The sequence below is a fragment of the Hippoglossus stenolepis genome, chromosome 18, assembly GCF_022539355.2.
Source record: "Hippoglossus stenolepis isolate QCI-W04-F060 chromosome 18, HSTE1.2, whole genome shotgun sequence".
Classification (NCBI taxonomy): Eukaryota; Metazoa; Chordata; class Actinopteri; order Pleuronectiformes; family Pleuronectidae; genus Hippoglossus; species Hippoglossus stenolepis.
In genome coordinates, this window is record NC_061500.1 from 368,360 (window position 1) to 378,999 (window position 10,640).

Below are 10,640 nucleotides of genomic sequence, written 5' to 3' on the forward strand. Positions count from 1 at the left end.
TGTCAGGACAACATTTTCTGCACATTTTCCAGAGTAAGTGTCTGAAAACGTCTCAAGTTGCATCATGGGTACATGTAGGATGAAATGCTTTTGGGAATTGGCCCTAACTGTGGATGATTCCCATCTCTTGATCGTTCCTCTCCACTTCAGGGAAAAGCCTTTTTAAATTGGCGGAGTTTTCCTTTAACTTGATGATTGAAGTCATCTTTAAACCCTCGTCTGAATCTGGGAGGAGGAAATAAACAGAGCAGACGATGCTCGGTTTCCTGCAAGAATCCAAATGCACAGCAGGTTTTTCACGTTGGCTGCTTGGTTCAGCTCAGTGTCTGTGTGTGATTCTGTCAAAGAGCTTTTCTCTTCTTCTCCCCCTCGTCTCCCCCACTTCTCTTTTTCCTAAAGAGAGAGAGGCGGGGGAGAGAGGGAGGCTGGAGCCAGCAGTCTGGAACAAGCATGACAGAATGTGAATTATAGAAGCAATACAGCAAAGAGGAGAGGAAGAAGTGTGTGTGTGGGCGGGAGAGTCGTCTTCTCCTGCTGCCGTGATGAGGAGTCAAATGTACGAGACCCAAGTGTGTTCAGTGCGACCACAACACAAGCTCTCAAACACACAACATGAAAACCTCGTCCTCGTTAGAAAAACCTCCTATACTCTGGCAGATGATTGATCTGGAGTCGCAGTTAGTAACGTTAGATATGTAAGGAGGGGGGGGGGGTGTAACTAATATTTAAAGATGACACAGTCGAGAAACTGTCAGAAACTCTCAACTCTGTGCTGCCCTCTAGTGGATGTACTGCTTAACGATGTATGTGGGCAGTGACGGTTACATAGTTTAAAACAAACCAACTCTTTTTATACGTAATGACAAGATAAATAAAGCTATTTATCCGTATTTATGAACGTCATTTTAAAGCATTCAGATACAAATAAAATAGATGAAATGGTGCAGTACCACCAAAATCCGTGAGGAGGCAGTGTAGCCAATAGTAAAAGAAAGTTGGAGCAGAGACTTGAGGAGTTAAAGATTTGTTCATGGGTTGAAACTTTCATCATCACAAACTCCCGACTCTGTGCTAACTATATTTTCTGCACATTTTCCAGATTTAGTGTCTGAAAATGTTGCATCATGGGTACGTGTAGGATGAAATGACTCTGTGCTGCCCTCTAGTGGTGATTAGCTGACAACAATAACAATGTAAAGGACATGAGTCATTTCATCCTACACGTACCCATGATGCAACATTTTCAGACACTAAATCTGGAAAATGTGCAGAAAATATAGTTAGCACAGAGTCGGGAGTTTGTGATGATGAAAGTTTCAACCCATGAACAAATCTTTAACTCCTCAAGTCTCTGCTCCAACTTTCTTTTACTATTGGCTACACTGCCTCCTCACGGATTTGGTGGTACTGCACCATTTCATCTTTTATTTGTATCTGAATGCTTTAAAATGACGTTCATAAATACGGATAAATAGCTTTATTTATCTTGTCATTACGTATAAAAGAGTTGGTTTGTTTTAAACTATGTAACCGTCACTGCCCACTACATCGTTAAGCAGTACATCCACTAGAGGGCAGCACAGAGTTGAGAGTTTCTGACAGTTTCTGACTGTGTCATCTTTAAATATTAGTTACACCCCTCCTTACATATCTAACGTTACTAACTGCGACTCCAGATCAATCATCTGCCAGAGTATAGGAGGTTTTCTAAGAGGCGAGTTTTCATGTTGTGTGTTTGAGAGCTTGTGTTGTGGTCGCACTGAACACACTTGGGTCTCATGCATTTGACTCCTCATCACGGCAGCAGGAGAAGACGACTCTCCCGCCCACACACACACTTCTTCCTCTCCTCTTTGCTGTATTGCTTCTATAATTCACATTCTGTCATGCTTGTTCCAGACTGCTGGCTCCAGCCTCCCTCTCTCCCCGCCTCTCTCTTTAGGAAAAAGAAGTGGGGAGACGAGAGAGAGGAGAAGAAGAAAAGCTCTTTGACAGAATCACACACAGACACTGAGCTGAACCAAGCAGCCAACGTGAAAAACCTGCTGTGCATTTGGATTCTTGCAGGAAACTGAGCATCGTCTGCTCTGTTTATTTCCTCCTCCCAGATTCAGACGAGGTTTAAAGATGACTTCAATCATCAAGTTAAAGGAAAACTCCGCCAATTTAAAGGCTTTTCCTGAAGTGAGAGGAACGATCAAGAGATGGGAATCATCCACAGTTAGGGCCAATTCCCAAAAGCATTTCATCCTACATGTACCCATGATGCAACTTGAGACGTTTTCAGACACTTACTCTGGAAAATGTGCAGAAAATGTTGTCCTGACATGTTGTGTAGTTAGTGTTTGTGAAGCAGCAGCAGCAGGTTGTCGGGTCCGACTCGTTCACACCAACAGGAACATGTGGGAACATTGAGACGAGGCGGAGCCTGTAGAGCAGCAGGAGGCGTGTGGTCAGGTCATGTGACTGATAAGAACAAGGTGACTTATAAATAATTAATCTCTATTTTTTCAGACTAAACTGAAGTGGAAACAGCTTTCAAATAACTCTCTGTTTTAGGAGCTGGGAAACTCAGGCAGGTGTAACCATAGCAACAGAGATGAGTTTTATTAGTAAAATGTTGTGGTGTAAACGTGACCTGAGATTTTATGAATTAATTTCGTCTCCATCTCTGGTTCCTGTGGAAATTTGGCATTAACATTTTATTTGAATTCCCACAACCTGATTCTGATTCCAGTTCTGTGCATCATCCCATGAAATATTTACTCAATTGTTGAAAATGCTCAACTTTGCAAAGTTGAGAAAATTCCTGAACCTGCTTCTGAACCAAATTTCCAAGAATTATTCCCAGGCTTTATTTATTCTGGATATTTGGAATTTATTCTCAACATGACAACCTATTACTACAAGTTATTAAACATAATAACGTGTGAGCTGCAGAAGAAGCAGCAGACGAAGCTGCAGAAGAAGCTGCAGACGAAGATGCAGAAGAAGCTGCAGACGAAGCAGCAGACGAAGCTGCAGAAGAAGCTGCAGACGAAGATGCAGACGTAGATGCAGAAGAAGCTGCAGAAGAAGCAGCAGAAGAAGCAGCAGACGAAGATGCAGACGAAGATGCAGACGAAGCTGCAGACGAAGATGCAGAAGAAGCTGCAGAAGAAGCAGCAGACGAAGCTGCAGATGAAGCTGCAGACGAAGATGCGACGAAGATGCAGAAGAAGCTGCAGAAGAAGCTGCAGAAGAAGCAGCAGGCAGATGCAGATGAAGCTGCAGACGAAGCTGCAGAAGAAACTGCAGAAGCTGCAGGCAGAGCTGCAGACGAAGCTGCAGACGAAGCTGCAGAAGAAGCTGCAGAAGAATGCAGACGAGATGCACAGAAGCTGCAGAAGAAGCTGCAGACGAAGCTGCAGAAGAAGCTGCAGACGAAGCTGCAGACGAAGCTGCAGATGAAGCTGCAGACGAAGATGCAGACGAAGATGCAGAAGAAGCTGCAGAAGAAGCTGCAGAAGAAGCAGCAGACGAAGATGCAGATGAAGCTGCAGACGAAGCTGCAGAAGAAACGATGCAGAAGAAGCTGCAGACGAAGCTGCAGAAGAAAACATGGAGGCCAACGGAGCCACACAAACGGAGCGGTCGCTTTCTCCATCGCCAGCTCACTAATCGCCATCTTTGCTGTGCTCGATCCTGTCGCCTGTTACACAGCCACATTGCCATGGCGACCGGGGTCTGAGTAATCATTTGTGCAATGACCCCTATTCTCCAGAGGAAAGATGGAGGGTTGGAGGAGCAGAGGGGGGAGGAGGCTGGAATGAAAGCAGAGCCAACAAGGGGAGGAGAGAGAGAGAGAGAGAGAGAGAGAGAGAGAGAGAGAGAGAGAGAGAGAGAGAGAGAGAGAGAGAGAGAGAGAGACAGAGAGGGAGGAGAGAAAGAGAGAGAGAGAGAGAGAGAGAGAGGAGAGGAAGAGAAGGAAGAGAGGAGAGAGAGAGAGAGAAGAAAGAAGGAAGAGAGGAGAGAGAGAAGAGAGAGAGAGAGAGAGGAGAGAGAGAGAGAGAGAGAGAGAGAGAGAGAGAGAGAGAGAGAGGGACAGAGAGAGAGAGGGAGAGAGAGAGAGAGAGGGAGAGAGAGAGACAGACAGACAGACAGAGAGAGAGAGAGACAGAGAGAGACAGAGAGAGAGAGAGAGGAGAGAGAGAGAGAGAGAGAGACAGAGAGAGAGAGAGAGAGAGAGAGAGAGAGAGAGAGAGGAGAGAGAGACAGAGAGAGAGAGAGACAGAGAGAGAGAGAGAGAGAGAGAGAGACAGAGAGAGAGAGAGACAGAGAGAGAGAGACAGAGAAAAGAGAGAGGAGAGGAGGAGGAGAGAGAGAGAGAGAGAGAGAGACAGAGAGAGAGACAGAGAGAGAGAGACAGAGAGAGAGAGAGAGACAGAGAGAGAGAGACAGAGAGAGACAGAGAGAGAGAGAGACAGAGAGAGAGAGACAGAGAGAGAGAGAGACAGAGAGACAGAGAGAGAGACAGAGAGAGAGAAGAGAGAGAGAGAGACAGAGAGAGAGAGAGAGAGAGAGAGAGAGAAGAGAGGCGTCAGAGCAAAGGACAGACGGAAAGAAAACGATTTTCTTTCTACCAGCAGCACGGAAAGAACCGTTTATATATTTTATATAACAGAACTCAGTCTCACAAAGTAAAGTGAGCGATCGACTGTTGGCTGCAGTACACAGGTCCAATACAACACGTGTGTTCTACAATGTGTTCTACAACATGTGTTCTACAACAGTGTGTTCTACAACATGTGTGTTCTACAACATGTGTGTTCTACAACGTGTGTTAACAACAAACAGTAGATATAAACAGGATGTGAACAACACGTTTAGATTCAAACCAGTGACCTCCCATAAAATCAGTTTCAGAGCTCAACACAACCACTCACATGTTCATGACGTGTTCTGAGTGTTCCTCACATGTTCATGACGTGTTCCTGACGTGTTCTCACATGTTCATGACGTGTTCCTCACGTGTTCCTCACATGTTCCTGAAATGTTCGGACGACACTGTGGCTCCACCAGGGTCAAAAATTCACTTTCACCTGAACCTCATCTGAACCTCATCTGGACCTCACCTGGACCTCACATGGACCTCATCTGAACCTCATCTGGACCTCACATGGACCTCATCTGAACCTCATCTGGACCTCACATGGACCTCATCTGGACCTCACCTGGACCTCATCTGGACCTCATCTGGACCTCATCTGGACCTCATCTGGACCTCTCAGGTCACCTGGACCTCACCTGGACCTCCACTCATCTGGACCTCATCTGAACTCATCTGAACCTCATCTGGACCTCATCTGGACCTCATCTGGACCTCACATGGACCTCACCTGGACCTCACCTGGACCTCACCTGGACCTCATCTGAACCTCATCTGGACCTCACATGGACCCCACCTGAAACTCACCTGAAACTCACCTGGAACTCACCTGAACTCACGACCTCACCTCCTCATCTGGACCTCATCTGGACCTCACATGGACCTCATCGGAACATCACCTGAACCCAACGAGTTAACGAGTCTGAACAGAGAATCTCCTGCTGCTTTGTTCTTGTGTGAAAGACAAACTCCTGAACCTAATTCTGTGGAGATCCTCCAGAGTTCATGTCTGAAAACAGCTTCAGTGAACGAGCAGGTGCCAGAATTTCTATAGATTTTACTTTGTCAATAAACAGATGATGCAACATGAAAGGGCTTCTAGGAACAAAAAGCAGAACTTAACATGCAGCTCAATCTTTAGTGAAGGTCAGTCAAACATGCAGAATCTGATGTATTTAGGGTGAAAGACAATCGAGACATCCTGGTTCTTCTGGAGCTTCACTGAGGAGAAACTGACTCAAGTCTTCATCAAAAATCATCATCCTCCCAATTTTCACACTTCATTGCCTTGAACCTTACAATATGTGTCTTTAATGTGATTGGTTCTGATCAAACAAAGCTCCTCTAGGTTTTAAAGGACGGAGGTGGAGCTGGTGGTGCAGGACTGTGGAGACAGATGTGTCTCAGGAAGCGGAGAAGAAACAGATGTTCTGCTGACACCATGTGCTGCTGTGCTGAGGATGGAGAGAAGAAATGAAGCTGCTATAGGAGGAGAAATAAGAGGATGTCAGGCGGAAGGAGGAAGAGACGATGGAGCACTGAGGCTGAAAGATAGGAGGAGGAAGAAGGGGGGTGCAGCTTCTACCAGGAGAGGAAATAGAAAGAGAGTGAATTGATGGAAGGATGAGGACAGATAAGATCAGGAAGACAAATATGTGAAAATTATTCACATGAAAACTTCACGAGGCCTTTATGCTATAACAGTATTATAGTTACTGTAGTATACAGTGAGTACAGGAACGTTACCTCATAAAGGATACTGCACAACTCACATCTGTCAAAATATCTTCATTTCATTATTGATTCATCCACGATATTAAGAGTTTTAAGACATTTTGTATAATTTGTATCAATTCTTCATTAAAATGTCCAAACCCAAACAGACCCAGGTTATAAATGTTGTTCACTTGTCTTCTTACTTTGAAATGTTTCCAACAATGTTCAGAGAAATCTCAGTTTTATTCAGGACGTTTTATTTTGCTTTAATTCATCACATCCTCTTTATGGGAGACTTGGTCTGTTTCTGCTGTGACTTCAGACGACGTTTGACATTTAGCGTGTTAGCTTGTTAGCGTGTTAGCCAGTCAGATGTTTTTTCTTTGATCGCATTATTTTTTTACGTTTTCTGCCTAACATGAATTAATCTTTATTTTCCTCCGTGAACATGATTTGTGTCTGAGTCACATCAGGTAGATTTTCATCAGCAGTGGTGGTAAAGACCCAAAACTCCCAGGATCCCAACTGATTCAAAATGTCATCAAACGAGATCGTCTGTTATTGTTTTGATCGAGAGACCCCTGGTGGCCAAAGCTAATATGTTACGTCAAGACAGAATATTTTGCATAAAGAGATGCGTCGTCATCTTTATTTACATCAGTTCTCAACATGAACACACACTGTATTTTTTACAGTGCATTTCTATACATAATCAATTTCTTTTGTCTTGTAACTATCGCTGAAAACGTTTTTTTTGTTCTTTAAAATTCAAACATGTAAAGATATTAGATGCGTGAGGGACTTTGCAGACTGAACATCAGTTTGAATCTGACAAACATTTATCTGGTTTGTGTGTGAAACTTTCTGGTGTGGGTTAGGGGTGTGTGTGTGTGTGTGTGTGTGTGTGTGTGTGTGTGTGTGTGTGTGTGTGTGTGTGTGTGTGTGTGTGTGTGTGTGTGTGTGTTCCTCCTCCCTCACTGTGTACTGAGATGGTTCATGTTGTTTAGTTTCCAACCTCAGAGGAGAATTCAGGAACAAAACACTAATCACACAGGACAGAAAACTGATGCTGCACTGGCCTCTACAGGTTCAACACAGGTACTGCACCCACACGTCAGCTGTTTGATCCTCATCTGTACAGGCCACTGCACTGTGTGTGTGTGTGTGTGTGTGTGTGTGTGTGTGTGTGTGTGTGTGTGTGTGTGTGTGTGTGTGTGTGTGTGTGTGTGTTGTGTGTCGCTCTCTCGTGTGTGTGTGTGTGTGTGTGTGTGTGTGTGTGTGTGTGTGTGTCCGTGTGTGTGTGTGCGTGTGTGTGTGTGTGTCTCTGAATCAGAGACTTGTGTGAACTGGTCTCGTTTCAGTTTGAAAACTCTGGGTTTGTGTTTGAGTCTGAACAGAAACTGAGACTTTAGTAAACGATGACGCAGACGTTCTCTTCCTGATTGGTTCTTGTCAGTCACGTGACTCGACTACCAGCGGTGAACACAAAGCTAACACTTCCTGTCAGTAACACTTCCTGTTTCTAACACTTCCTGTCAGTAACAGTTCCACCTCGTCGTCCCTGCTCTGACTCTTCACCATCACTGCTCCTCCTTCAGAGGAGTTTCTGTTACTAAGCAACCAACTGCAGAGGAGACATCTACTTCCTGTTTACATCACATGACCAGTGGACGTGAATGGTCATGTGGCGTGTTTTCATTCCTGATGAAAATCATAAAACGGATAAAACTAAGATGATCAGGCTTCATTACCAAACAATTTAAGAATAAAAAGTAAAAATTCAGCATGAGATGAATTGAAAGCTTCATAAAGTCTGAAGCTGCTCATTGACAGTGAAGTTCTTCTCATCAGGAGGAGACGTGTCCTCAGCTGATGCTTCTTCTAACTGCTCATTGGCTTCATGAGGCCATTTCCTGTTTACACACAGACAGTCCCAGGACCCAGGAGGTAGAGTCACTGATTTACTCTCATTTCTGATTCAATATCACACATATTCATTTATTCCATTAATAAACAGCTTGATTAGTGCATGAAGAGCTTAAAGCTTCTGTCTCATGGAGAAGTGAGATTCCAACCTGCAGAGGTGCAGCCTGAGAACATGTTGGAGCAGTGAATCTGCATCAGGCTCCAGACACGTCTGCTCCACCGTGAATCAGATGAATGATGCTCAACAGAACAAGAAAATGAAACTTTTCCTTTGATAAAAGTAAATTTCTGGGAGACACGGTCTGAAATGACGATTTTCCATAGCAGACAAATGTTATTTTTCTCTTATTGTGAGCATCACATCTTTATTTATGTGTAATTATCCTGAGTCATATTTTTTAGGTTTCAGCCTCATCCTCTGAATAAAAGTTTAAATTCTCAAATGATAACTCAAACTTATTTTTTTTAAATCAGGCCCCTGCTCAAAGAAAAGATTCATTTTCTGAAACTAAGAGTCAGAATGAAAATATCTTCATTAAGATTTCATGTCCTAATAGAATAAATGTTAAGAGTGAATATCGTCAGTCATGTGTGTGGAAACCTCCGGATCTCAGAGACCAGGTTCTGTTCCTGCTCCTCATGACCCAATCAGGACGTGATGTTTCTGACAGAATCATCCACGAGTGGTTAGAGGCTGATGTTAATGTGACATCTGATCTAAAAGGACCGATAGTGGAGGTATGAGCTCTACTGATTCTAGTTTAAAGTGCCATATATAAAACCTATTATTATTATTATGGTCATTAGTTAATAGTGATGATTATATTCCGGGTTGTCTCCATGGCTCCTGCAGGGATGGAACCTGGGGCCTCCTAAAGCCTCCTGGGGCTCCTCCTCCCCGGCCCTGGAGCCCTGAGCCCCTGGTGCCTCCTGGAGCCCCTGGGGCCTCCTGGGGCCTCCTGGTGCCTCCTGGAGCCTCCTGGAGCCTCCTGGGGCCTCCTGGGGCCTCCTGGAGCCTCCTGGAGCCTCCTGGAGCCTCCTGGAGCCTCCTGGAGCCTCCTGGAGCCTCCTCCTGCTCCTCAGCCGGGGTGAATTTGAATAGATCACAGAAACCGCCTCGCGCTCATTGGTTCACACTGAAATATTTCCTGCGCTCCTGCCTGTCACTCAGCGGATCTCAGGCGTGTGATTGGCTCAGCCTGCAGGGGGCGGGCTCTCTGGCTGGAGTATATAGAGGTTGAGGGTTCGGAGTCTGTGCCAGTGCTCGTAGGCTCAGTCAGGAGGAGGACGAGTGTCCGATGTGTCTCCACAGACCTGAAGCTCTCTCCTCCAGCACGACCTCCCCCACACGCCCGCGGACAGGTCCCTCTCCCGGACAGGAGCTGGGGCCGGGCCGCTGGTCAGCATGGAGCGCGCCGCGGACGCGCAGAGCCTGATCTCCATGTCCCTGATGAAGATCCAGAACTCCAGGACGCAGCGCGGCGGCATCAAGCTGCACCGGAACCTGCTGGTGTCCTACGTGCTGCGCAACGCGCGCCAGCTCTACATCAAGGAGAGGTACGCGGAGCTGTACCGGATGCAGCAGTACGAGGAGGTGATGACGGTCTGCAACGAGATCCAGGAGCTCGACCCGCTGGACGTGGACGCGGAGGACGCGCACGGAGAGGAGCAGGCGCGAGGCTGCGGCGAGGACACGAGTCCGTGCGAGGCGGCGCGCCCCGAAACGCGCCGCAGTCGGCGGCGCACGTCCGCGAAGCGAGCTCTCTCGGCTGCTCTCTTTCGAAGACTGCGGCAAAGAACCGGAGCCGTCGGACTTCCGCAGCTGCTGCATGGAGGCGGACAACATCCGGCACTGCAACAAGACCACGGTGCTGGACCTGGACACGCATGTGGTGACCACCGTGGAGAACGGGTTCCTGCACCAGGACGCTGCTGCGGACGCGCAGGACGCGCAGGACGCGCAGGCTCCGGCCAGGAAGGTGGAGTCCGGCTGCTGCGCTCGGACCTGGAGGAGCTGAGCGACTTCACTGCGGCGCGTAAAGAGCAAGCGCGAGGACTGCTGCTTCTCCAGCGCGGAATTCACGGACACGTCCAACATCTCCAACCTCATCTCCATCTTCGGCTCGGGTTCTCCGGGCTGCTCAGCCGGCAGGCGGATTCGGAGCAGATCTGTAGCAAGGCAGGCCCTGGCCAGTCTGGGAGCCTGGACCCGGGCCATCGTGGCTTTTAAATCCAACTCCTTATTCTGACGACAGACAGAGAGACAGACAGAGAGACAGACAGTGAGACAGACTGAGTGAGACAGATAGTGAGACAGACTGAGTGAGACAGACAGACAGACAGAGAGACA

The 10,640-nt window shown here is 46.7% G+C and overlaps 1 pseudogene; it reads left to right on the top strand.

The window, feature by feature from the left end:
* The first annotated feature begins 9,557 nt into the window (after nt 1-9,557).
* LOC124855061 lies at nt 9,558-10,640 on the top strand (annotated as a pseudogene).